Source organism: Marmota monax, unplaced genomic scaffold, assembly GCF_021218885.2.
Source record: "Marmota monax isolate L192 unplaced genomic scaffold, Marmota_monax_Labrador192_F-V1.1 WCK01_AAM20220418_F8-fsc00014, whole genome shotgun sequence".
Lineage (NCBI taxonomy): Eukaryota > Metazoa > Chordata > Mammalia > Rodentia > Sciuridae > Marmota > Marmota monax.
In genome coordinates this window covers 33,882,129-33,887,394 of record NW_026695222.1, presented here as the reverse complement: position 1 = coordinate 33,887,394, position 5,266 = coordinate 33,882,129, and the positions used below count along the sequence as shown (strand labels likewise).

Below are 5,266 nucleotides of genomic sequence, written 5' to 3'. Positions count from 1 at the left end.
AGACCTCAGTGACAACCAACTGACACCCACCGAGGTGGCTGAGCCCAGCCGGGGCCACTTTCTTGTTCTGAAGCCACGGGGTGTGGAGACCCTGAGGCTGAGAGCCGGGGGCTGGACGCCGGCTCAGACTCCGAGGGCTCCGGCTCTGGGGCTCCTCTGTTCCTTTCTGGATCGTGTTCTCCTTCTCCTCCTTCTTCAGGCCCCTTTCGCTGCCTCTACACAGGGAGTAGTGACTTCCCTTCTGCGCAGCCTCCATCTACCGGCACCTGGAAGGGTCAGTTGGAGCTTCTCAGGTGGCTTGGGGACATGTCTGCATTTTCTTTTAATGAGAAAAAAGAATGAAGCTCAGAAAACAGTGTAAACTAGAATCTCATTTTTAGTGAGGCTCGGTGGTGCCTTCCTGTGACCCCAGTAACTCAGGAGGCTGAGGCAGGAGGACTGCAAGTCCAAGACTCTCTCAAAAATAAAAAACAGGAAAGGACTGGGAATGTGGCTCAGGGGTGGAGTGTCCCTGGGTTCAGTTCCCAGAACTGCAAGAAAAAAAAAGAAAAGAAAAAAAGAATCCCTTTTTTCAAAACCAAGAATGACTTAAAAATCCCAATCCATTTTGTGTTTATTGTCCTACAACACAGATAGAGATGTCAGTGTAAACAAAAATATTTTTGAAAGGGTTGTTAACATGGGTCTCTAGCACCAGGTCACAGGGATGAGGTGGATAAAAGAGGGGAACAATAGGAACAGGGGGACCAAACATACCATCATTTACATCCTTTATATAAAATTATGAATTAAAAATTAAGCAAAAGGAGGAAAAGAGGGAGAGAATGAATGGCAGAGAGATGAGAAAGGGCCACAGGATCAAGATTCAAATCTGGATGCTACAGTCGGATTCCCAGGGAAGGAATTTGATTGGTCCACTTTGGACCAATCAGGTGGGATCAGGAAGTAGGTACCAGGACTCAGGGTGCCTGGTCCTGCTCTATCTGTGCCGCTGGGGCACGGGGAGGAGGGGAAAGTCTAGAAACCCGGAGTCTGGGATCACGAGTCACACAAAACAATAGTTTTCTGCAAACTTTTTAATCCAGAATTTCTCAGAACTTCAAGAGGACGATTAGCATGAGAAGGGGGTCATGAACCCAGTAAGATCTGGGCAAGGGGGGGGCCTTAGGAATGACTCAGGTGACTGAGATGGGACAGGATATTCTAGATTCTGTGACAAGGCAGAGCATGGGACCGTCAGGGGTTTGTAAGCAATCCTGGGTGGCTGGGATGAGAGAGGAGACTGGAAACCTGGGCAGATCACCAAGGACCTTGGGCATCCCTGGTGACTGAGGGGGTCCGTGAGTTGATGGGCAGATTGCATATGACCTCATAACCCCCACAGGGTTTGGAGGCTATTGGAGGGTTGAGCACAGGTGGGACAGGGTCTGGCCAGTTCTGACAGGACTCTGACAGGCAGACCAAGAAGAGAGTGTCAGGGGCAAGACGGAACCCAGGAGACCCGTGGGGAGGTGACTCCAGTAGCCGGGCCCCGGTGGCAATAGGGCAGAAGGCCAGATGCGTCTTGAGACTGCAGCCCACATGATCTTGGAGCGTCACTGTCGGTTTGAGAGGGAAAAGAAGGTCCAGAAGCAGGTGGCAGGGACGTCTGACTCCGGAACCCAGCCCCGTCATGAAAGAGCTCCAAGTGTGCCCTCCTCTCTGGGGAGTTTCCACGAGGAGAATTTCAGCTTGTCACCCCTGAAATACAGTGAAGTCATTAGCCCCCCGTCTTAATCACATCTCTCCCAGCCTATTAAGCAATTTGGAGCTGTTGCTAGAGAAGATTTTGTTATTTCCCCAAATCTCTGGCTGCTTCATTTAGACCTGGTGTTTAGGCGGAATGCAATTAACACATTCCAAACCTGGTTTCCCCTGAAATCCAATCAATTGTAACTCGTTTTCAAACCACGCTGCTTTCTTTAATTGTGAGCCATGGCCTCTGCAGAATAGCGATTTAAGTCAATTATTGCATTGCTTGTATGAAAATTGTGCTATTTGTGTTGGCAGCTCCCCACATTACTGATGAGCTTCCTCGAGCTAATGGAATAATGAAAACACAAAACAGATTTACTGTTCTTAATAAGAGAAAGAGATAATGAAGGCAAATTAAAATGGAAACTCAGATCTGCGTGGAGATCAGGTAATGCGGTTTCTCTGTTTAAATGAACACTCCAAGTCTCAAATGCGGAGGGAGGGGAGGGGGACGGAGACTCGAAACTCTATTAGACATGAGTGTGCCACTCCACTTGTGTGCACTTCTTGGAGTTTGGTGTGGGACGCCATCGGGAGCCACCCCACGGACACCTCAGTGGGCGCCTCCATCCCTTCCCCCATTCGTCAGAGTCAGCTGGTCCCCTGCCAGGTGGTAGGTGCAGCAATGGACACGCATTAGGTCGTTAAACACTCCCAAATTCTGTGCACCGGGTAGTGTGATGGTGTCCTTTCACGGGAGGGGAACCCGTTAAGTAATCTTTGCAAGGTTCAATGCCACGTGTGAGGCTGGCCGGGGTCCCCAGCCCACTGCTGTTTGGGGCCAGGTCCTTCCCTGCAGCACGGGACTCCGCTGAGCGTTGCAGGATGTTTAGCAGCGTCCTTGGTCTCCACCCACTGAACGCCAGTCGCCACCTCCAGTGGTGTCAACTGAAATTGTCACCGGACATTGTCAAATGTCCTCTGAGGGAAGCTGTCACCCCTTGGTGACAGCTGCTGGTCTGGACTCTGTGAGCTCATCTGGGCAAGCGCACAGGATGGGGTGGGGGTCAGCAAACCTGGGTCCTCTTTCTGCCCTTGCCTCATTGGGGGACCCCAGACAAATCATGGCTCCTCCGTGGGCCGGGGTCCTGATCCACTCAACGGGTGGAAAACTCCGGGACCTGGGGTCCGACTTGGCTGGAGGACTTTGACCCAGGGCTGGAAGGGCTTGGGACAGCGGGTGGTCAGAGAGGGAGAACCGGACAAATACAGGAGGCTGCAGGGCGGGCAGGCCAGCAGAGGCCAGGCCAGGGGCCTCTAAGTCAAGGGAGACCCTGGAGGCCGGCGGGACGCACCTGTGCCTCCTCATTCCACCTGCCCTGGACTCGGGACCTGCACCTCCTCTTCCCGTGCTTCCCCATTTCCTTTCCCGTCTGTTAGGGCAGGAGCTGCTGAGGTCAGTCCTTGGTCTAATGGGTGATTCGCATCAATATCAAAGTGATGGAAACCCCAGGGAGCACTGTGCTAGTCCCCCTCGGACATCCTGCCCCCCACCCTCCCCGCACCTGGGCACCCGTTGCCAGGTGTCACGGAGGAGCAGGAGAGAAGAGAGAAGAGAACCCGTGAGAAGCTTCTGCCTGTTCCCGACTCAGGCTCCTCTGGGCGGGCCCTCTTCTAAGTGACTTACGTCCATTTAACTCTTACCCTATTTTTAAATTTCCATTTCCTAGAGAGGGAGGCAGAGAGAGATTAAGCCAGTTACCGAGTCTGCGCCGCTGTGGGTGGTAGAGCTGGAGTGTGAGCCTGCACCGTCTGGTTCCAGAGTCCTTGACAACTGTCCCTGACAACTGTCCACAGGTGGAACATCGCGGGGATTTAGGCCCTTGCCAGAGAAACCCTAATCAGGGCTTCCTGTCCCGCAGGGACCCCTCAGGACCACGCATCTCATCCAGCAAGGACTCCGCACTGATGAGACTCCGTCCCTACTGCAGGACTTAGGCTGCCCCCAGACTAAGGATATGTGCATGGGCCTTGGATGGCAGCCCTGAGAATGTCTGCGAATGACTGAGATTACCTTTCCCAGCAGCTCACTGTGTTGACATGTGGCTTGGAGAGCAAGGAAAGCACTCAAGAAAAACAAAACAGAGTTCAAAACACCCAAGTTTCTGCATTAAGAACAATTCAAGAACAATACTTGGTCAATAAGAAAAGTGCCCACATGGAGTGGCAGATAGTAGATGCTCAGTAAATACCAGTTCCTTCCCTTGTTCCTCACACCACTGCCCCCAGCTCAGAGCTGACCCTTGGTAGCTCATCCTTTCATCCTTCTTTTCTGAAGCCAATGCCTAGCTGTGTGACCTCTGGCAGGTTGCTTGACCTCTCTGAGGCACTGCTTCTTGGGAGGTTGTGCAGAATCGATGAATTCCCAGGTCTAAAAAGTCAGGGACCTCTGCTCGGCTCCTCTTTCCTGCCTCCTCTCTATGCTCCTCATGCACCTCTGCACACAGCTCCAGGCATTTGTCTAGATCCTGATTTCCTGCAGATGAGGGAGACAGGAGAGTGGGGATCCCTCCTTTTCCAGGGGGAGCCAAGTGGTGCACAAGAGGGCTTCCGGGGAGAGAGCAGGGCACTGGGCTGGCCTCTGCAGAGCCTCCCAGCACAGGTAGGTCTCCGCCCAGCTCTGGGCGACAAGCTAAATATTTGCGGAGCCTAAGGTTTCCCCCACGCTAAGCCGCAGCCTTACCTCTCCCTGCACATGGCCCTCCTCGGTGCACCTCCGGTCGGCCGTTTCCCAGGATCCTCTGGGCTCAGGCACCGTCTCTTAGGAGGGCGATGAAACCATGTCTGCTGCTAATCACTTCCAGTAACAATAACAATTCCTGACTGTGGGGCAGGGTTTCCCAGAGCACGTCTGCACACGCTGGCCCACCGCCTCCTCCGTCAGCCCTGTGACTTGGATCTTGGTCCCATGGAGACAGCCCTTCTAAGCCACCTGCTCCAGGGCTGGCAGCCATTGAGTGGCAGAGCCCCAGCAGCTTCCCTCCCGCCCTCCCACGGCTGCCCAGGCCGGCCACCCGGCTGCAGCTCCAGGACAAGAGCGTCCTAGAGCCCCAAGTCCCAGTTGTCTAATTTTAAAAGTGGTCAACAAAGCCAAGCGCGGTTTTCCTCCTCCTACCTCGAAGACAGACGTACCCAGAAGGCCAAGTTCAAGTCTAGAGGTCTTGGAGTTTCTCACTGGCGTGTGCTGGAAGCCACAATAGGGGGGCTTTTTAGTTTCATGAGACAATCTATTTTCTTTATTCACAGTTGGTTTGAGTGTCTGTCACTTGCACCTGGAAGAATCCAGATAATACTGGGCTGGCTGTGGCTGTGGACAGCAGACGATGGGGACAGGAGGGAAGGTAGGTCAGCAGGCCCTGGGTACCTTAGGACCCGGCTCTGGTGACAAAGGAATAGCAAGATGAGGTGGCACCAAAGGAGGAAGCCAGCAGATCCCGACCCACAAGCACACCTGGCGCACCTTGTTAAGGTC

The 5,266-nt window shown here is 53.5% G+C and overlaps 1 long non-coding RNA gene across 1 annotated transcript; it reads right to left on the bottom strand.

Moving 5' to 3' along the window:
- Positions 1-688: 688 nt before the first annotated feature.
- On the bottom strand, positions 689-4,577 carry LOC124085827 (uncharacterized). Its single transcript, XR_009225815.1, has 3 exons — positions 4,478-4,577; positions 3,497-4,270; positions 689-1,598 (listed from the first exon to the last, which is right to left on the bottom strand). It is a non-coding gene; the product is annotated as an uncharacterized LOC124085827 (long non-coding RNA).
- Between the last annotated feature and the right edge of the window lie 689 nt (positions 4,578-5,266).